The sequence below is a fragment of the Microtus oregoni genome, unplaced genomic scaffold (genome assembly GCF_018167655.1).
Source record: "Microtus oregoni isolate MIOR12 unplaced genomic scaffold, Mior012 000026F_ref0000081, whole genome shotgun sequence".
NCBI classification, from domain to species: domain Eukaryota; kingdom Metazoa; phylum Chordata; class Mammalia; order Rodentia; family Cricetidae; genus Microtus; species Microtus oregoni.
Window position 1 is genome coordinate 27,957,061 of NW_024543085.1, and position 23,302 is coordinate 27,980,362.

Sequence of the window (23,302 nt, forward strand, 5' to 3'; positions counted from 1 at the left end):
ACACAGGGGAAGGAAGAGAAGGAGACTGTGACATCCAGGTCTTCACTGGACTACCCAGATGTTTAGCAAAACTTGGGGAATTCTGTCCCCACTGGTCAGTCGGGACATGGTAAGTAGAAATCACCATGGTGAAAGAGAAAGGAAAGTTTCCTGTGCAAGACGATGCGAGACTGGCCAATGGAGCACGTGAGCATGTCTTTCTCACCTCTGGAAGATGGGTGTAGGAACTATAGCCCAGGAGGCAGGCGAAGCTCTCTGTGGTGTCAAGTCCAGTCTAGTCTACAGAGTGAGACCCTGTCTAAAAATCAATAAGGAAAATAAGGAAGGCACAGTACAGAGAGTTAGACATCCTGTCTAAAGAAAGGAGCGATGCGAAGGGGACATTGAATGGTGTGCATACAGCAAAATGTAGCTTCTCAGTTCGTCCAAGGCTAGCTATTAGGATGGTGGCGGAAGATTATAGATACAGACACAGATACGAAGATGATGACGATTTTCAAACCTAAACTACCAGGACACATACTCCAGCCGTGGCACAGACTGTCCGAACCTCGGGCTCTTCTGTCATCACCGTAGATGTGATGGAGAGTAAAGGATGACTGTGACAAGAATCGGGGCGGGGTTACAGGGAGACATATGTACCAGAGAGTCCTACTTTTCTTTGAAAGGTAGAACAGGAGTGACAATTCTCCTGTATTGCGTGCTCTACAGTGGAAAAACCATCCTATTCGGATCTAGCTAAACTGTGTTGGTTAGAAGCCACATCATCTTCAAGATATACACACGCACACATGTGCACACACACACACACACACACACACACACACAGAGAGAGAGAGAGAGAGAGAGAGAGAGAGAGAGAGAGAGAGAGTTATCAGGCTCTCCGAGCTTTTGTTCCTGCCCTTCTCCACAGTCAACCCGTGGTTCCTTCTTCCCCCGTAAGTGTGTGTCTGGGAATAGTGCAGTGTTCCAAGCTGAAGAATGTGTCAACATGAAGACATGTCACTTATTTTTCAGAACCCAGGAGAACTGAACATTGTCTGACAACCAGGATGCCTCGGGGCAATGGATTCTGACTGGCTAGATGGCCACACGCTGTGAAAACCATGCAAGAAAATCTCCTGGGCCTTTGCTGTGCAGTCTAAGGTTGCCTTGGCAGTAAACCAGGGCCTGGGGCTGAACACAGCAGAAATGGGTGTTTTCATAACTCTCTCTGCTGGATACAAGGGAGCATATTCAAGTGTGTAGATGCCACACACACTGAACACACCTCTCTGGTCTCCAGTGAACCATATCAGCTTTGGGACTCATTGCAGGAGAACATTAGCTGATCGTGTCCTATGATACTTGGCACAGTCTCCATTCTAAGTACTTAGAGTGGTTAGTCACTGCCAAGAATCTCCTGCATTCTCTCTCCTAAAGCCACAGTTAAAGCCCTGGGTAGAAAACCAGAAATAAAAAGCCAATCAGCATACCTATGGTCTGGGGGAACATTATCTGTGTCACCTCTGCATGTTCTGTAGAAATAAAGTACACTTGCAAGCTGACACTGGCAAAATAAATGGCCAAACAGCCCAGATTGGTTGTGTAGACATAGTTGCTAAATCTAGACTCTTGGGGAATCCTTGAGGCTTCCAAAATGGAAGGAATCCCTATCAATATTTGAAGTCCCTTTTCAAGAGGTCGGAGAGAGAGAGAGAGAGAGAGAGAGAGAGAGAGAGAGAGAGAGAGAAAGAGAGAGAGAGAGAATGGATGTGGTAGGAACAGCCACCTGCTCTTCCACTTGGTCACAGAACCCCAAGGATTGCCAAAGCCCAGGACAACACAGATGTGACAATAACCAAGAGGATCAAGTGTGTTGGTCCAGTTCAGGGTGGCAAGAAGCAAAACTAACAAGGTTTAGTTCTGGAGAGCAAGGAATAACTTTCCACAACATCATAGATGCTCCTACCAACTGAACAATTAATATATGTCAAACAGTATACAAACTGGTTCCCATGTGTGCCATTTCATTGTCACCGTAGTCCTTAATGTATTAACCTTTCAGTGATAAAGAGATTGGATAGCAGAGGAGGTAAGTAACATACTTAAGGACACAGCCAAAGAAGTTAACATGCCAGTAAATTACAGTAGTCTTCCTCTTACCTATAAATGATAGATACATCCAACTGGGCACCCAAAACTATAGATAGTGCCAAATACCATATATATTGCTTATTCCTATGTGCATAGTGCTGAATACTATATATACTTTTTATTCCTATATGTATTGTGCTGAATACAATATATACAGCTTATTCCTATATGTATAGTATTAAATACCATATTACTGCTTATTCCTATAGGTACATGCATGCCCATGATAAACTTTAATTTAAAAACCAGGCATAATAAGTGATTTTAATAAAAACAATAAACATGACAATATACTATAATGAATATAGTATAAATATGGAAATCTCCCTCTCTCCCTCAATATCTAATTGTAGTGGCTCACTCTACTTGTGATTGTTTGATCCCTATGGGACGAGAGCATGTGAAGTTAAATGTGTAGGCACTGCGTAATAGCCTTAGACTACTACTTAAGCATTGTTTGAACACAAGTCCTGCAGTACCGTGCAAACCATAAGGAGATAGCTCTGAGTAACGGGCAGGTAGCATGCGCAGTGCAGCTACAATGCACAAAGAGATCACTGGTGTCCTGGGAGAGACTAACCTGGAGGCATGGGATGTCATCATGCTGCTCACAATGGTGCATGATTTTAGACTCGTGAGTTTCTGGAAGACTCCATCTAGTGTATTTGGCTTGTAGTTGACTGTAAGTAGCAGAAACTGCGGCTGGTGAAACCCCAAGATAAGGAGAACCGATGTGGCTACTTCAGCTTTCCACTTTAACTCACACTCATCCGGAGCAGTGTGATCACACACACACACACATACACACACACACACACACACACACACACAGCTGGTGAACTGGGGGTGGAAAGCTTCCTTCAGAGCCTACACTTAGCCTTCCAGCCGCACTGTCTCAGCAGGCATTACTGGATTTGTTAATGAACATGAGGGATGTTAAGAAAAATTTCTCATTGGAAAGTGATGTCAAAGACAGATGATTGGTTAGAAGTAGCTTCCAGGAATCTTTGCCCTCTAGCAAGCTCGGAGTCCTTTGTGTCTCTGTTCTTATCTAGGGCTCCCATTCTGTCTGAATTCCAGTCTTCCAAGCAGTCTGCCCACAGACCCACTAGAACAGCGGTTCTCAACCTGTGGGTCACGTACGGCACGTTCACAGTGGACGCCTAAGACCATTGGAAAACATAGATATTTATACTATAATTCATAATAGTAGCAAAATTACAGTTGTGAAGTAGCAATGAAAATCATTTGTGGCTGGGAGGTCACCACAGCATAAAAAACATTCGCAGCATTAGGAAGGTTGAGAACCACTACCCCAGAAGATGGATTGTAGTGGTATTTCATTTGTATTTTAATAAAATAAAGCTTGCCTGAAGATCAGAGAGTAAAACAGCCACACTGGTCCGTCATACTTACCAGGCAGTGGAGGCACACACTTTAATATTAGGATTTGGGAGACAGAGGCAGATAGGTCTCTTTGAGTTCAAGGCTACCCTGGGCTACACAACATCAGTGCAGAAACAGATCCAGATGGTGGTGGCTCACACCTTTAATGCCAGTACTAGAGAGGAATATAAACTAGGATGAGACAGGAACTCGTTCTCTCTTTCAGTCTGAGGATTTCTTAGAGGTAAGAGCTCTCTAGTTGCTTGGCTGGTTTGATTTCCTGGTCTTCAGATTGAACCCCAATATCTTTCACGGGGTTTTTATTAATTGTGCCACCGGGAATGGGAACTGCATCCAAAGTGCTGCTGCCTCCAGCTCAGATGAACTCACCAGAGTGGCCATGGCACTGCATTGCAAACGCTCTTCTATGTAGATGACACAGAAAAGGGTTTTGCCTCATCCCAAGGCCCTAAAAAGGGACCTCTGTCACCTGCATGTCCTACATGCCCTCTGAGTGTGCTGCATGGCAGGGTTGGAGGTACTTGCTACCTTAGCACTCTGTCTCCTACTAGACCAACTGGGACTGACAGATAGCAGGCCTTCCCTCACCTGTAGAGTGGGGTGGACCCGATGGCTGACAAAGGCTGGTAGGAGAGGAAACAGTGAGTTCGTAATCTGTAATCTGCTTTCGGTGGCAGGTAGCACAAGAGGAGGCCTGCAGCTGTCACTTACCTGTCATTACAGAAAACAGTCTGTCCCTGCGGTGGTGTTGGCATAAGTCAAGCTGCACTGGCGGGCCTGTCTGCCTCCAGAGTCTATGCTGGGTCCTTGGCAGCCCACCGTTTCCCAGACCTCGAGAAGGTAACTCAATGGTTATTCATCAAACTCAGAATGGATGCTCTCCAGGAAATGTCCAGGCAAAGGGTTCTGTCCTTGATGCTAGGCTTTTCCCATTTTTACAGTAATTTGAATGAAGACTGAGAATCACATTTATCAAACCTACAGATGACAAATTCCAAGACTTGGGAAGGTCAAATGAGATAAGAGTAGTCACATTGTATTACAGTAAGGTTCAGTCCACTGATGGAGATGGCCCACAGTTGGGAGCAATCTGTCAAAAAATGGTCCCTCCACCCCAAATTAAATGTGATAAAAATAAGCTCAGATTTTAAATTTCAAACACACACACACTTAAAAAACACCAGACTGCAGAGGATCATGTAAAACATATGTAAGATGAAGGTGGGCAGAGCTGCTCCTGATTCCTAAAGCCTCTGGCCAGCAGCCTGCTGTGCATGTGACTTTGACCCTGGCCTTTGCTATACTCACCTGCTGCACATTGTAACTGGCCAATCAAAGGCGGAGTCATAAGAGAACGAGCCTGCCTAACCACTAACAGTGTTGGGATGTTCCCATCATCCCCTGCAAAGGCTCACAACTTGCCAGCCCCGCCAGGATGTTTGACTCAGACAAGACAGATAGGAAGTGAGTTGGCAAAAGCCTGCCATTTGATAGTTTCTTCACAGAAGAGAAAAAGAGTAGGGAAGGGAAGGGATGAAAATAGGTAAGCAGCTGCCAAGGACAATTGCATGTGCCCTCAAAGAAAGATCTCTATTTCCTGGACTTTTACAACCATGTCAGAGTTCTCGCTTTTCAAAAGTATTTATAAAAGCTCAGAATTTTCCAGCCCAAGACAACAGGAAATCAGCCTGGTTTCATGGTGTTTTTAAGATGGAAAGGAAGAATTAGCAGCTCCTCGTGCTTCCCATGGGATATGGTAAGTTGGTGATCAAGCTCCAACTCACTAAATGCCTCTAGCCGTCCACTGGGAAGTAAGGATGACTAAATGGAATAAACACACTAATGCTATCACGTAGACACCTCCATATGCAGACTTCCCCATGAAACTGCTTCCCGCTTCCTGCGTACTCATATGCTTTCCAGTGGTTAGTGTCCTCTAACCATCTGAACACTCAAACACCCCTCTTTAAGCTAGGCAACTTGGGAGGTTGAGGCAGGAGGCTCACTGGGAATTCAAGGCCAGACTGAGCTATATCGCAAAGTCCCATCTTTAAAAAATAATTTTTTTAAAAAAGACAAAACAAAAACACTTCTCTTTTGAAGATCAGAAAACCTAGTGAGTATGCGGAGAGAAAGAAGAAAATTAAACATTATGTTGGGTCCAGCGGGAATTATAAATGTGTGTAAGAAGACGGTTGCTCTCAAGAAATGTGCAATTAAGAAAATGGAAATACCCAAAATAAAGTCAATAAATTGCAATTTACCAGGAAACTCTTGGCAGCCTGATATTGCAGAGAGTCTCTAAGTAAGCTACGCCTGCCACACGAAAATGACTGGACCCAGGAAATGGTTGGAATGTAAGCGCATTTAAAACCTTGGTTAGCCAATTAAAGTCTCTCCCGTGCCTGGCAATATTTTAAAGTTTGCAAATAGAAGTATTAGGTGAAAATGCCATTCTTTCAAAACAATATGTGCCGGGGAAATTTTATTTGACAGTTGCAGACTCCGTTTTCTATATTTGGTTGTGTGATATGTCTTAGACTTTTACTCTGGCTCTCTTGAACACACCAACCCAGGCCTCATCAAATTAAAACTGAGAGCAATTACATCACTGTAAATCCTAATGCAAATAAAATAGTATTTCACTGGATAATGACAGCCAGTAACATAAACACGGTTTATACAAATTATTTAATGAGTCTGTTTCTAAGTATTTGCCAAGAAAGGCCAGTCTTGTTGAAGCCATGGAAGGAGGACTGGAGAGGAATGGAATGAGTAGGAGCCGTTCCTACAAAGAGGGCTGGGATCAGCAGAGCTTGCTCCCTCTAATTCCACCCAACACACAGTTTGGAGCTCACCCTCAGCCTGGAGACTTCCATCCAGTTTGACACTTATGTACGCGGCTGGCATGTTGAATCTCAAGCATGTGATGCCTCCTTTCTTGTCTTCTCATTTGACCAGGTGACGGGTTGCACCTCTGCGGCTATCTAATAGCCTGTCGGCCAATGAGAAGGCAGTGCAAGAAGAGGGGGAGCAGTGGAGACCCATACCTTTGTCACAGGGTTGGAGAGAGCTGTGGCTAAAATTCAGATCCCTCATTGTAGGTTCTAGAGGCACCGCAGCAGGGCTGGGGAGACACGTGTGTAGGGAGAGCTGGGTGTGGCCACAGCTCTCCTTCCATCCCGACCAGAAGCCCTGCGGTTAGATTACTTCCCTCCCCAGGGTCTCCAGCCATGCTCTCTGCCTCCAGAAAGGAAAGAGTGTACTTCCAGATAAACCTGGAAAACCATTGACTGCTCCAAGGACAGACATGCAGCCACATTTGGAGTTAACATACTGAGAAGAGCACAGCATGCACAAAACTGGATACAGAACTGTGAGTAAAAATGAACAGGAATCCTGCTGCTTATGCAGAACTATCGAAAGGGGAGTGCCCCAAAACATGGCCTGTGCCCCCACCCCACTCCTGTTCTACCTCCATTCTGTGAGGAAGCCTGGAGGTCAGTCATGTTTAGCATCAACCATAAACAATCTAGCAGAAAGCATAAGCATCATGTCCCCTGGAACTGCACTGAAATTCTGCAGCTACAGGCGGCCTCTGGGCTGAACTCTTGGAAGCCCTAGCTCTAAAGAACCAGCAGAACAGTGGTTATGTTAGTCTGATATCCTGCACTGAACCCACCACTCCTCACCCAAGACTGATCCCTTTCCACGGAGGCACGGGGCGCCCAAAAGGTCTGCATCGACTTCACGTGGTGTAGGAGTCCTTCTGTATTTGTGTTGCTTTCATTGGTTGGATAAGGAGATTGCCTTGGCCTTTTGATAGGGCAGACTTAGGTAGGTGGAGTAGACAGAACTGGATGCTGGGAAGAAGGACAGACAGGCAGACACCATGATTCTCCTGCCCGAGACTCATGCTGGTAAGCCACAGTCAAGTGGCGATACACATTAATGGAGATGGGTTGATAAAGATGTGAGAGTTGGCCAATAACAGGATAGAGATAATTGGCCAGGCAGTAATTTAATTAATACAATTTCTGTGTGGTTATTTCGGGGGTTAAGCTAGCCTGGCAGCGGGACGCAGCCCGCTCCTCTGCTGCATTCAAGGAGCTGGGTATTATTTCCTCTCCAAACTCTGCTTAAAGCAAAGAGCCTATTCTCTCCAGTTCCTGTGCTGAGTCCTCAGAACAGGCACACAGAATCAGAGATCCACTACCAGACCAGTCTACATGTCTTACGGTGAATAGGGACCACAAAATGGGACAAGAAAGCCTTCCCATAGACTGCTAAGCACATGTCATAGATATGTTAGTCAATTTCCCAACATGCTGCAAAGACAAACAACAAACACTGCTTTAATATCTACTAGGTGCCAAGTTCTGCTTGGCATATTAATTCAAATGCCCTCACTATACCTGTGTGAAGGAAAAGTAGGTGCACACAGGGAGCCCCCTGGATGGGCACTGCCTAAAAGGTATTTGAATAATGAAATATTCTTTAGCACTCTGGACCAATCCAGACCTATACAATCAACTTGACTATGTCGCCAGGCTCCTACTGCTAGTAGTAGTTCAGATGATATGCAACCTAAATCTGCCACCAGCATCTAGAGGTGTTCCCCTATCAGGGACCTCTGTTGAGGCAAAGCTTTATCCCAGACTCCCTGTAGAGAGGAATTGGGGGGCAGGCCAGAGGGAAACAAAGTTAGTAAGTTTGTTCAGGTAAGTCTGAATGTTAGAGAGTGAGAGAGATGCTTAAGAAATGGATGAAAAGTAAACTAAGTCATGGGTTTACATGTTCTCGAAAGTAGTCAATTAGGCATTGCCTTAGTTAGATTATTGTTGCTGTGATGAGACACCATGACCAAAGCATATAGGAGAGAAAAGGGCTTATATAGCTTACACTTCCACATCATGGCTCAGCATCAAAGGAAGTCAGGACAAGAATTCAAGCAAGGCAGGAATCTGGAGGCAGGAGCTGATGCAGAAGCCGTGGAGGAGGGCTGTTTACTGGCTTGCTCCTATGGCTTGATCAGTCTTGTTTCTAATAGATCCCAGAACCACCAGCCCAGGGATGGAACCAACTAAATCAATCACTAATTAAGAAAATGATCTACAGTCCTGCTTACAGCCCGATCTTATGAAGGCATTTTTTTTAAAATTGGGGTTCCCCTTCTCTGATGACTCTAGCCTGTGTCAAGTTGATATAAAATTAGCAAGCACAGTTGTCTTCACCATGGCTAGTATGTATGTATATGTGTGTGTATGTATGTATGTATATAATCTTGTAGCTTTTTATGTTACATTCTTACATAATTTACAATAAGATTTAAATCCCAGCTTAAAAGTTAAATGAAAATATATGATCTGTTTTAGTTCTTTTTCCAACCTTAAAGAATTTGCTTTTGTAAATGAAATCATACATGGTTTTACAAGTAGCATCATTTGAATTTAGGGATGAGAGTGGACACTCAAGGGCACAAACATTATGACCCTAAATAAGTATAATCTATTGTTTTCAACATTCTTGTTTGAGACATCTTTAGGAAAACACATATTATCTCTGTAGGCAATTCTGGCTTTATCAGTTGTGTTCAAGTGTCTTGACTCTCAGCAGGAAAGAAAAAGAAGACCCCAGAATGAAAAGCTTCTAACTCTCCACATGGCCCCCTAATTTTCCCTGTCTTTTTATCATACCTCACTATCACTCAGGACGTTGGTCTAGATAAACAAGTCATTATCCCTGAGGGTAAAGGTCAAAATCTCTTTGTCATCTCTTTGGTTGATGAAACTCCTTCACTAGACTATAGTGTTTTAAATGTGGCCCCGCTGACATGGAGAGGGGGACATGCACCAAGAAACCGAACAAGAAAATGAGCAGAAAAAAAAGGCCTCTCATTCTCCATTGCCCTCTTTTTGCCCAGGCTTGCTCCTTAATAATGTGGGTACCACTCAACCTCCCAGGACTGTCATTTTTCCCCACTGGAAAATAGTGGGGCTCTCCTAAAACTAGGTGGATGCCTGGGGTGTTGTAAGAAACATCTCAAGTAAACTGTTCAAGACAGCATTGCACAGGAGACCACTTCCTAAATATAACCCCAACATACACTGAGAGAAACAATTAGTAAATGGGACCTCCTGAAACTGAAAAGCTTCTGTAAATCTAAGGACACGGTCAACAAGACAAAATGACAGCCTACAGAATGGGAAAAGATCTTCACTAACCCCATATCAGACAGAAGTCTAATCTCCAAAATATACTTGGTCATCAAAAGAATAAATAATCCAATAAAAATGGAATACAGACTTAAACAGAGAACTCTCAACAGAGGAATATAAGATGGCTGAAAGACACTTAAGGAAATGCTCACATCCTTAGTCATCAGAGAAATGCAAATCAAAACAACTCTGAGATTCCATCTTACACCTGTAAGAATTGCCAAGATCAAAAACACTGATGACGACTTATGCTGGAGAGGTTGTGGGGTAAAGGGAACAGTACTGCATTGCTGGGGGGAATGCAAGCTGGTACAACCCCTTTGGATGTCAGTGTGGTGATTTCTCAGAAAATTAGAAAACAACCTTCCTCAAGACCTAGCAATACCACTTTTAGGTATATATCCAAAGGATGCTCAATCATGCCACAAGGACATGTGCTCAACTATGTTCATAGCAGCTTTGTTTGTCATAGCCAGAACCTGGAAACAACCTAAATGCCCATCTAATGAAGAATGGATAAAGAAAATATGGTACATTTACACAATGGAGTACTACACAGCAGAAAAAAGTAAAGACATCTTGAAATTTGCAGGTAAATGAATGGAGCTAGAAAACATCATTTTGAGTGAAGTAACCCAGATCCAGAAAGAAAATCATATGTACTCACTCATAAGTAGTTTTGAAACATAAAGCAAAGAAAACCAGCTTACAATCACAATCCCAGAGAAACTAGACAACAATGAGGACTCTAAGAGAGACTTACATAAATCTAATCTACATGGGAAGTAGAAAAAGACAAGATCTCCTGAGTAAATTGGGACCATGGGGATCTTGGGAGAGGTTGAAGGAGAGAGGAGAGGCAAGGAGAGGAGCAGAGAAAAATGTAGAGCTCAATACACACACACACACACACACACACACACACACACATAAATGCAAAACTCCACATGTGGGTCTTCCTTGTTTACCGAGCTGCTGCTAGATCCCAAAGTGAGCTTGTAAAGTCCATGGTCACAGTGGTAAAACAGCATGGGCAAGAAGAGGAAGGTCAAGTCACTGGTCTCTGATCCCCTCCACCCTGACTCCCTACATCCTTCAATTCACTATATCCAGACAGGAAAGCACCACTGCTATCCTGATCTGTACTCCAGCCCCATCTCCATCTAGAAACTTCCGCTTTATCAAGGATCTCACTTGCCACCAGCTGCCCAAGTTAGACACCTATAAGGGATCCCCAGGTCCCCTTCCCTTATTTTACCACCATAGCTACCACCATTAACTTTAAGTCCTACATACCTCCTTTCCCACTTTTCCCACTGACTTTATTCGGCCCCTGCTCAGGAATCCCTAGGTTGTCAGAGTTACCTTACTTCCAACTGATATCTACATGCTCCCCATTGAGGCCTTTCTACAAGAGAATCTGATCAGATTGACTCTCTTCTTTGGAATACCCCAAAGCTCGACCTACAGGGCAAATCCCTCCCTGGGACACTTCTGCTGTTCTTGGCCTGGCTTCTACACACCCCTTCCCACTTGGCCTTGAACAATTTCATATGACCCCATGGATTCACTCGTACCCTCTCTATGCCTACCTATGCTCTCTCCTCTACTTCAAGCCTCTCTTCGTATGCTCACTGCTCAACTGACCCTTCAAACTCAGTTCACTTCTCCTCCTGCCAAGAGTCATCTCTATGTCCTTCTTCTCATATTTGGACACATGCCCACTTATGATCTCATCATGCCTCCACCCTTACCATGTTTCATTTAGATTCCGTTCACACCATGCTATATTCATAATCCACTGTTCTCTACAGACAGTAAAGAGGCCCTTTCCTCTGCAAATCAATCCTTCCATGGTTTCTGGCAATGTCGTAGGTACTCAACAGACACTGGCTGAATGGATGACTGATAGAATAGTTGGTAGAATCCCCTATAACATCACAGCGAACTTCTCTAGCTAAAATAAGTATATTTGGATGGAGTACAGTGAAATCTGGGAATGTAAGGAAATCTTGACCCCTTCCTTCTCCAAAGTCCCCAGCTCAACCTACAATAACCAACTCTCCCACCCACCCTGCAGAGGCCCCCTCTTTTCTGGTGTTGAGCATCCCAGTGCACTTTCTCCTGCTGTCCCAATTGCATTGTTCTTTCTGGCCTTGGGCAAATAGCTTTAATCCTTTATATCTCTTTACCAGAGCCGCAAACATGGGGAGATGCTAAAGGATTCATGGAGAGAAGCCTAGCTCCATCACTCTCTTTCTTGATTTTCTTTGACCTTGTGTGTAAAAAGACCTTGGTTTCTGAAGCCAGGCCTTTAATATGTTTGACCATATTCATCCTCCTGGGCTGCAGGTGGGGGACAGAAGGGCTTATCCCTGGCTTCAAAAAGAGAGAAATAGAGGCATTGCCCAGACAGAAGTGACTGGAGAATACTCCGCAGACTTGGGATTAGAAGCTAGGCCTCTCTATTCCCTGACCAGTACATTCAATTGCTCTGAAAATAAAAACCACAGGATTATTTTTGCAGGAGAGGGAAAAAAAATCAGCCTGGAGAGGCTGTAGTCACATTTCCGACAAGCTCCAGTTGGGGGACCCTGTAACTTACATAAGTGACTTCTTATTAGACCACAATTGACAGCTACAGCATGACAGTCTGTGCCGCTTCCTCAGTGTTCTCTTTGTCGATTGTCTGTGCTCATCTCCCAGAAGGAAGACTCCAATATGGCTCAAGCAGGGAAGCAAGCCACAGAACACCACCTGCAGCAGCCCCGAGTCCCCTTCCTTGGGACTTGGCATGGGTAGGGCCAAAGAGAAACTGATGTATAGTCCCCCTGCCCTGTGGGCCTAAGCCCCTCTCCCATCTGCCCTCTGCTGTGTCCCTGCAAATAGGATTCCTACTTTAAGGGTGGGGAGAGAGAGAGAGAGAGAGAGAGAGGAGAGAGAGAGAGAGAGAGAGAGAGAGAGAGAGAGAGAGAGCCAAGAGTTTATAAGGAAGAAATGAAGTGATACTTTCCCAACCCGGCTAGGAATCAATACAAGCTGCTGTCAGGTTTTCCCATCAAAGGATGGTTGCCACACTTATTTCTCCAAAGTCAAGAGCAACAGACCTCCAGTGCTTAACTCACAACTGCTTCATCTGAGTGAGATTGCTTAAATTTAAAACTCACTGCAGTTGGGTTTGAACTCAGCTGGGACTTGATTTACGGCTAATTCATTTCCCCGATTCCTATAATTCTAAACTCAGTCACCAAACAGTTTAATGCTGATAGAATCACCAGTGCAGTTCTTTATGAATGGGTCTCAGGGGAGTTTTGTTAGTAAGTGTATGTTAGCAACCGTTATTCACTCTGGAAGGGAACTAGGTGCTCAGGCGGAGGGGACTGGAGGCCCAACAGTTGGGCAAACAAGCTATCGGTTGCTGTCCCTAGGTAATCCAAAGCCAAATACCACTTGGAATGGTACCCTTGTCCATGCAAAACACAACTCTCCTTTCAAAAAAATGTGAGAGATAGTTTATATACATTGAGCCAAATATGAGTGGTTGTAGTCGAGGAACACAGACTTGTGTTGCCTCAGTTAACATGACCCACCATGGAAAATGGTTTCATGAACTACTATGAACACAGATCAAAAAGCAGATATAAATTAACACATTTACCAAACACTGAGACCATGGGCAGGTGGATACAGCAAGTGGGGGAAACTCTGCTATAGATTTCAGATGCTATCTGATGACATCCTTAGCTTTGGCGCTGATGGAAGCTAATGGCTTCTCAAGAATATGCTCTGAATGTTTTATCTGGTAGTCAAAAGAATGTTAAGTCAGATCCAGGGGTGAGCAATAAATATCTACTAGAAAGACTAAAGATAACCCAATGTGATTTTGGTTCTCCATCTGTAATGTTCTGACTCTCTGAAATCATGAAGTTCTAACCAACCAAACTACAAAATCTCCAGGACCTTGATGGAGGAAGGTCATTGGCTAATAAAGGCACTGCCCTGGCCCATTTTATTGGTTAGAGGATAGGTGGGAGGAGTAAACAGAACAAAATGCTGGGAGGAAGAGGAAGTGAGCTCAGAGACTTGACAGCTCTCCTCTAGGGAGCAGACGCCTGAGAGAGACACCATGCCCGCTCCCGGCATGAAGCTCCTACCCAGGATGGACTAGGCTAGAATCTTCCCGGTAAGACCGGTTCTCACAGATTATTAGAGATGGGTTGATCGGGATGTGAGAATTAGCCAGTAAGGGCTAGGGCTAAAGGGCCAAGCAGTGATTAAAAGAATACAGTGTCTGTGTAATTATTTTGGGCATAAGCTAGCCAGGCAGGCGGCCGGGGGTGCTGAGAACGCAGCCCCGCCGCCCTTATTACTTCAGGACCTTCTGTTCAATCCACCCCTCCTCGCACACATGCGCACACTATTTACCTATTTAAAATTGAATAACCAGTGGTTAAAATGATTCCTATAGGAAATACAATCTCTGGAGCACGATTTCATGATCAAGGCCATGAATTCATAGTCAAATCACAAACCTTCATTCCCCTTTGGGGTGACAAAGGCTCCCCAACACATCTCAGGAGGAAATTGGTTTCAACTATTCAAAATTTAGGGAGATGTGTCTTAATAATGCAAGTCTCATTTGTCAATTTGATAAGGAACGTTTCCCTTGATCAGTTCTTCTGAGGTCTGTTCTTCCATGAGAGTTGCTTAGGAAAAGGTGAATGTCATTACTTACATGTTCTGCAAACATTCACCTTGGTCAATGATGTGCTCTGTGATCTACCAGAGGTGCATTCACACTTCTAAAAGCAAACCCTGCACCCTGCACCTGCCTGCAGACTGTGTGGCCATGCTCAGAGAAGTGGTGTAAGAATTTAGTCACTTCAGGGCCTTTCAAAAGCATTTGACAGGGACAAGAGATGGGCAGAATCTCTGAAAGATGGACCCCACATGTCTTCACTTAGCTAGGACAGTGAATTCCTCTTCCTAGTATGCTCTCCTCCAAGTTGACCTTGAACTTAAAAACATCCCATGGAAGGACACTATCTACTAAAATGTTGCTGCTGCTACTGTCCTCCTCCTCCTTCGAACCTTCTCCCTCCCATTCTCCTCCTCTTTCTCCCCCACTCCTCTAGTTATGGAACAAAGCCAGGACCTTGCACATGCTAAGCAAAATACTCTAACACTGAACTATATCCCCATCCCAAAAATGTTTTCTACCAAACAGAACTTTTATTCCAGGGGATGTCAGCAGGTTTATATACATCAACACAAAGCAACCCACTGCCAGATAAACTGTAAAACATGATTAATAATATACAGGCTTCTCTTTAATACATTTGCTAGAATTTTGAGATGGAGAGGACACAGGAGAAAGTATCTGCAGAACTTTCTTGGTCATGTAATTTTTTTAAGTGGGACATGAGGAGGGGACGTTCAGTGGACTCAGCTCTGGATAAATTAGCTTGACCCATCCCTCTCCGTCCATCAGCATCTAACCCACAGTAAGTTTCACCCAGAGAGTGGTACTTTGATTCTCTGCTCATCAACATGAAAAGCCCACCACACCCTATCCACCCCCATCCTGCGCATTCAGCAAGCATTTACCAATCACCTCAAAAAGATACCCTCTGGATTTGGCTGAGTATAAAAGAAGTATTAAATAGTTCCTCTCAATCTAGGACATCAGGAAATATAGTCATCCCTTGGCATCTGCAAACAATTTGTTCCAGGACAGTTCCACGCTCCATGGATGGAAAAAAAAAAAAAACCTCCGCAGATACTCAAGACTGTTATATATAATGATATAATACTTGCCTGCATGCAGCATAGGCCTATCCTCCTGTATACTTTAAATCATCTGCCGATTACTTATAACACTAATACAATGGAAATGCTATGTAAATGGCCATTAGGGTGCATTGTGCAGGGAAGTAAGAACAAGGAGAAGAGTCTCTTCACATGCGGCAGCAATGTGATTGCTTTTAATATTTTCAATGCACAGTTAGTTGAATCCACAGATGTGGAGCCCGTAGATACAGAGAGCAGGTTGTACATGATTTCCATTGTCATCCCTGCCCCTTGCCGGGCAACAGCCCCTTTATCATCGTGGAAAAGAACGAATGGAGTTCCTGATTGCACAAGATGCGCTTTCTAGCACAGGTGGGGCGCAAAACGCTCAGGAAGACTAGGCTGCAAACCCGGGTCTCTCTGCCAGTGAGCTGCTCACATGCATCAGTAGTTAAAAGCAAGTGCATCTAGGGAAGGAAGACGGGTCAGCCTCTAATAGGGAAGTGAGCTGAGAGAGAGAGAGAGAGAGAGAGAGAGAGGTCACAAACACAGTGTGATCATTGAGCCTTTGCCCAGATTGACCTGAGAAGGCCTTCAAAGTGCAAGTGTTACCAAAAACAAATAAATAAATAAATAATAAAATTTTGAGGGAACAGGGCTGGTTAAAAGCAACAACTTAAAGAAAACTTTATGCAGAACTATCCTCTCTTGCACCACCCTTCAGTGCTTATAACAGGACTCAGAAGTAGCCAGGGGACAGATCACTGGCTTCTGCCCCTGCTTTCCCAGCAGCTGTGGTATCCACTCATGAGCCTGGGATGCCCCCATACCATGCTGGAAGGCGCTTCAGGAGCTAACCCAGCTCAACGTCAGGGAAATGTCTTGATACCTGTCCAGTAACTCTTCTTTTTGATAATATGACCAACTCAACAATTTTATCAGTATTAGCTCATTATAAACTATACAATAATTTCACTGTCAAGAGCAAAAACAACGTAGTAATAGCCCTAGGAATGCCAGCACTCATTCTTAATGTGGTTTGAGTGGGGGCTGTGGGTTGGGTGACCTGCAGTGTGGTTGGCTAAGGCTACCACAACTCTATGAATCTAGGGAGTTCTTTACTAGAGAATTCCTTCCCGTCTCTCTGTCAAGACCCTGAAGCCACACAGTCCTTACATGAGGCTCAATTGATGCATTTGCCCCCATCTGTCCTATCCCACCCTGTTGTAGAGTATTTGTAACTGTGTGAAGATATATTGCTGTGATTGGTTTAACAAAGTGTTGAACAGCCAATAGCTAGGCAGGAGGTACAAATGGGACTTTCAGGCAGAGAGAGAGGAAGGAGATGAATCAAGGCACACAAGAGATGCCATGGAGGCAAAGATATAGTTAGACACACAGAATGGGACAGAGGCAAGAGTCACATGATAGTTGTAGATTAATAAAAAGAATGGATTGGTTTAAGTTATAAGAGCTGGTGGGACAAGTCTAAACTAAGGCCAAGCTTTCATAATTAACAATAAGTCTCCATGTCTTTTTTGGGGAGCTGGCTGGCAGGACAGAGAAAGACTCACTACATATGGTGCCCAATATGAGGTGCCAGACATTATGGCTTCTTTTAATGTTTTATTATTCAATAAAGCTTGGGAGTCAAATCCTAGAGGATAAACCTGACTGCTCCACAGAGTGAAGGAGAAAAGGTCACTTCACCTCTTTCCTTCCAGCTTCCCCCTCAAAGCGACCCAGTGACAACTCATACCAGCCCTGTTATCCTAAAGCTCCTACTGCCTTTCCTCCTTCAGAGCCAAGGCCAGGCTCCTGTAAAGGCTCCATTACCAGACACAGTAGGAAGAACCACAAAGGTCCAGCCCCTGAGCCTCACCATCTCTCCATCAAGTGATGTCCCACCAGCATCTGAGGAAGCTAGGCTGAGATAGGGGCAAGGGGCAGACAGGCTAGGGGGCAAATCCAGGTATCCTCATCTTTGGCCAGAATAATGCTGTTTACACTTATGGTCACTAGAATTTCATATAATATTTCAGTTGAATTATAATATTTCAGTTGAATTCCTCCACTTTATATTAAATATTTTTAAGCCACCCACTCTAGAACAACCTCTTCATTTTGTAACAGAGTATTGAGACATAAAGTAATCTCTCCAAAAACCACTTTTCTGGTAATGACCACGCTGAGATTTACATTTTGCTATATCCAATGCCTACTTTTCCTAAAACACCGGTGGTTATCAAGCAAAAAGAACGTGTAGGAATCATGTATGAATCTAAGTATATGTCCACATGCCTGAGAAGTTCTATGACCTTGGAAGGACAACGGGAAAGGTAGAACATGGAGATGGTTCAGCAGACACTGACGCTAGAGACAAAATTCTGAGGACTGGGGAACCTCATAGTCACCAGAACCTAAGACTTGGTTATAAAAGTTGAGCTGAAATCATGCAGTCAATAATAAGGTCACAAGAAAACATGAGCTACAGAATTACTCAGTCAATCAAGAGTTCAGGATGCAAGCACTTAAGGACCTGGGTTCAATCCCCAGCACTCACACAGAGAAGCCAGACACAACAATAGGCACTGGGATCCCAGCACTAGGGCTGTAAACAGTAAGGGCGTATACGACTCGCTGGCCAGCCAGTCCAGCCAAAGTGGCAAGCTCAAGGTTCGGTGAGAGACCCTGCCTCAAAAACTGTAAGGTGGTGATCAACTGGAAAAGCTCTCAGCATTGACCTCTGGCTTCCACATCCACACACACTGGCACATACATATGAACATGAAAACACACACAGAGAGAGAGAGACCATGTAGGCATTCACATGTACACACACGACAGTGTTTATTTCTTGATAGATTCCAGTGCTACACCACCATGGAGCATGCTGGTGTGTTACAGCCTGTGAGAAATTCCACAGCAAGAAGCTCATTTAGCTTAACTCATTTAAATTACCTAGTGTCTCAAACTTACTAGACTTGATAAATTTGGTGTGTATGATATCTATTTACACAACCACAGAACGGACTTTGGGATTTTCTGCTCTCTTGTTGGTATTACCTTCAAGAAGCAAACCTGAGTTGAAGGGTGAGAAAATGTACCTCCTACCCTCTGCAATGCTGCCACACCACATAGACTGGCTCGATTGAAAACCCAGTGTCAATTGCCAGCACGAGGCTCTACACCCAGTGTAAACAGAAACAGCCCACCACTTTTGCTCGCTCCGCTTCACCCTCTGGTTCCTGGCTCTTCACTGGCCCAGGAGAAGTGAGCTGCGCTCTCCCAAGAAGAGTTTCATGAGCTGCATCAAATGGGAAGCGCTGGCCTGCAGCGAAAGACTTGTAGTAGCTGTAGTTTCAGTGGCCTCATCTCCAAGTGTTCCTCTCCTCCCATTTTATAATGAAAGCCTTTTCCTTGTAAGAGCTGCGGAATTGATTACGTTAGGCTGGGTTCAGTACATTGACTGTGAAGACAAGATCCTCTTAGCTAGTGATGTGTTTTGTGTTGGGGTGACAAAAACATCCTAAAATCCAATTTGCTGTTGCGAATCCTGGTTCATGGGAAAGGCACCGTGGAGGGGAGTGGATATTCCAGCTGACAGCCCCAGGCTCCTAGGATGCTTCAGAACTCACAGGCACCTGTTGGTTTAAATCTGAGTCCTTTCCGCCTTCCCAACTCTTGCCCCCTCCCACCCGGGGGGGGGGGGAGTGATAAAATTCTAAGCAAGCCGCTTCTAACCTCCCCGAAGTTTAACAGAACTTTCCATCACTGCACAGTGTAGAAAAGCAAATTACATTGTGCATGGGATGAAAGTCTCTTGTTTGAAAGTTATAGGGAAATCCTAACCACTAGACCCTCTCTTATTCTGTGCCTGAGAGTATGAAGACCCAATGGACTGAGTCTGGGGAGCCCTGGCCTTGGGTGGGACAACACCCAGCATAATGCCTAGCTTCTTGGGACCCTACTTGTGTATCTTTTCATGTCACAATGGGATTCCTAGCCTGTACCCACTCCACCTTCTTTTCTTCTTCTATTCTGAATTCCAAATTCCATTACAGCTGCAGGATTACCCTCCCTGGGCAGAAACTTTCACAGCGTATGACATGACCTTGTCCCTGCCTCTGGATCCTAAAATTTAAACCCCAAGAGCTAGTGAATGAATGAAAGAACAGCTACAGAGCACCACCTGTGAGCGGTGCCATAGCACGAATTTTTGCCCGACAGTGAACTGGCCATCTGTTGCTTAGCAACCTGGGTCTGGGGCATCTTTAACTGTCATCTCAGCCTAAGTTCTCATGCCATCAAAATGGTAAGCCTCAATACCCCACCTTAGAGGCTTCTCTGAGCATTCCATGGGAGAGTATGCTTTGCACAAGACCAACAATTTTAAATACTCACTACAAAGAACCAGACCCCTAGAGCTTCCCGAAATCCAGAGCAAAGATGGAGACTCCATTCAGTCCCTCGGCCATGTCTTCTGTGTTTTTCTCAGAGAAAAAAACAGAGATTTCCAAATCAAGTAACCGTCAACCTCAGAGCTGATCGGTCTACTAGGAAAATCCGTGCAACTTTGCAATCCACCTTCAGCCAAGGAAAATCCCCTTAATTAACAGGGAAATTTGAGGCTCAACAAATAGAACATTTTGCTTGGGGTCGGAGATAATCCAAAGGAGCCATCAGGACCCCCATCACACTCTCCCACTCACTTGGCAAGCAGTAAGAAGCCAGGTCAGACTGCTCAGCACTGAGACTTGGTTCCACCACTTGGTGGCTATGTGACTTTGGACAAAGTCCTCAACCTCCCTCATCTCAGTTCCTTTGGGAGAATATAGGGACAGCGGTAGGCATTGCCTCTGGATGCTAACGGACACTAAAGGGAGCAACTCCATCTAGAGTATTCAGATGAAGGCAGATCAAAAGGAAATGCTTCATAAGCACCGGCCACTACGATCATCATTAATTAGTACTTATTTTCCATCCCAGGGTTTTCATAAGGGCCAACACTAATGTCCTCACAGCTGCTTCCCTGGGGAGGCTGATCCCATGAGATCAAAGGACAGGGTTCCTCACTCAGGACTTCTAGAAGCTATTCTGCTTCTCAGCAAGTGGAGAAGCAGCCTCCTTCTTCTGGAACAAGGCCTCCAGCCGGGAATCGGGACCCCTGCCTGCCTTCCCTTTTAAGATCCGCCTCCTTCCACTTAGAGGCTTAGCCTGCTCCTGTCTCCTTGCTGGCTCCACCTTCCTGTCATAACTAGAATATCTGCCTGCTGCCTGGGAAGCAAGGACAGGAGGGGGACCCAGAGTAAGGCAGGACAGGAGAGAGGATCAGGTGGGTGTTAGGGGAGGGAACAGTAAGGACTAGCTTTTAAAGAGACAGCGTCTGCAGGGCTCTGTGTGGACCAAGCCTTACTCAATAGAGCCTCCAGGGCAATTACCCTAATCATGTGCATCTCCCAAACAGCCCTTTGATTTATTAGCACGATGTCTTTTTTAAATGCCGCTTTTAAATATAAATAACACTTAATCATCCAGCTGTCGTTAAATTCATGTTATATTGATTTCGTGGAGTGCAGCAAATTTGAGGGTGAATGGGCTGGTGGATACAAGCACAAAGCTGGGAGGCGGCGGTCGCAAGCGCAGGGGAGGGAGGGACAGGACTTTGAAGGAGGAGGAAAGGGGGTGTCGCGTGAAAGAAATGAACCCTGCACAACTGCTGCGGGCCTGAGCCAGTTTCCCATCAGGGAGCACGGTACACAAATAAAAGGCGAGGTGAGAGCGATGCATCCTTTGCAGAGTAATCAAAGTCAGAATCACATCATGGTAGGCTCCCAGTATTGCCGCCGCCCCATCACAGCCAGTCGGATAGCCACTCCAACAGGTCTCCAGTGTGCATTGTCTGTGCAGTGCCGTCTCTGGTGAGACTGGGCTGGAGCTGCTGAGAAATGCCCCCTAGCTGGCTGGGAGGAGAGACGCTTGCTATAATTTCTTCCCATCAAAGCCTGGCAATACCTAGGAGCTCTCAACAGTTACTAACCCATCCCCCTGAGCTCTCTGTCCTAGGTAGGAATGTTGCCACCCTAGAAAGCCCCCATTTAATTCCCAGCAGCCCTCCTCATGATTAAAAGGATCTGTAGGCCAAGTGGAGGCAGATTCTGCCATGTGGATTTCCCTGTCTGCAGGCAGGAGAAGAGAGACAGGGAAGGCGACCAGAGCAAATTGGCTGCCTAGGAGAGAAATTCCTCCCTGAAACATTTTCAGGGTGGTGTGTGTGTGTGTGTGTGTGTGTGTGTGTGTGTGTGTGTAAGCAGGATTTAGTGAGCGCAGAGCAGATCATGGGTGAACTATGCCTGCTGTTCACAGGATGCTTCCAGAACAACTTCCAGCCTCAATAAGGATGACCAAAGAGAGTCATTTGTGTCCGGGCCTCTCCTGGTGCATGCAACTGAGTGTCTTCCAGTGTGGACCAGAGAACTTAAAGCCCGCAGAAGAATAGTAGAGCAAGGATATTGTGGTATACTCCAGGGCTGGGCAAAAGAGCCAGGAAATGAAACATGCACACACACACACACACACACACACACACACAGTGTTAATTACTGTCTATCATTTCCTAGAAACCAATGGTAAGTGCATAAAGTGTGGGGATTCTTTTGAGCTCCAGTACTTAGCTTATAGCCAGCATAATGGTAGTTGCCTTGTCTTTAAAATAACAGATCCTGAGGCTGCAAATATTTGAGAAAGGGAAGAGGGGAACAGAGACGTCTGTTGGGGCAGGAGAGATCTGCACCCCAGCTTCCTGCCCTCACAGTTCCCACGAAGGAATGCCTCTCTGGGACATACTCATTGTGACTAGTTTGCTGCTTGTTCCAAACCATGTGCCACAGCCATGCGCATGCATAGATGGGCCCTCCCCATCCACACTCTCCAAGTGTGTGCACGCTGTAACGTACCAATGTTTTTCCACAACCCAGAAGTCAGAAGTGGATGCCCCTGGCACCCGTGCTTGGACAAGACTGCATTTGGCAAGGCGCATGTGTGCAGCTGGATGTGTGCACACCCACCATTCTTAAAAAGAAGAATGTTTCTCACTGATCCAGGTTCTCATTGTGAGACGCTTTCCTTTATCCCTGCTACCTTTTTCAATCAATCAAAGGACAGCTCACACAACACATAGCAAGGCATAAGGCTTCCCTCCTAGGGCATCTGCTCCCCACCCCCTCCCCAAGCCTAACCAGAGACCTTGGTGGGGTCAGAAAAAAAAAAAGTTTGAAAAACAGGAGAGCTGAGGGTACAAAGAAAGCCCTCTGTGGCTGCACCCCATCATCAGGGTTTCTAAGACAGTGGAAACCCTGCACCTGCACTTAAGTCCCCCTTGTTCAAGAGTCCTTGTCCCTCACCTTCTGGAAGATTCCCAACATATTTCTCCCTTTGGTAGGTTTATGAGACTCTCTGAACACATGATCTTATGAAGAAGAAAGAAGTATATCCCATTTTTATCAGGGTGCCCCAAAAACACCACAAAGGGACACCTATAGAAGGATAGAAACTTTCTATATGTGTATTCGAGCCTGAAATCATGATGTATTTGAACCTTCTATTCTTCTCCAGGCAATAACTGAGGCCCCAAAGAAGTCTCTCTTAGACTTTAATAGGGGAGCCATGAAAAAGCCCTTTGGAACCCTAACCCCCTCCCCATCCATTCTAGGAAAAGTTTCAGAATGAGCAGGCTCTGAAACTAGGGTTTG

At 45.1% G+C, this 23,302-nt stretch overlaps 1 protein-coding gene across 1 annotated transcript in view; it reads right to left on the reverse strand.

Moving 5' to 3' along the window:
* Plxna4 (plexin A4) overlaps nucleotides 1–23,302 on the reverse strand; it is a 454,568-nt gene that overhangs the window by 430,030 nt on the left and 1,236 nt on the right. The window lies entirely within an intron of this gene.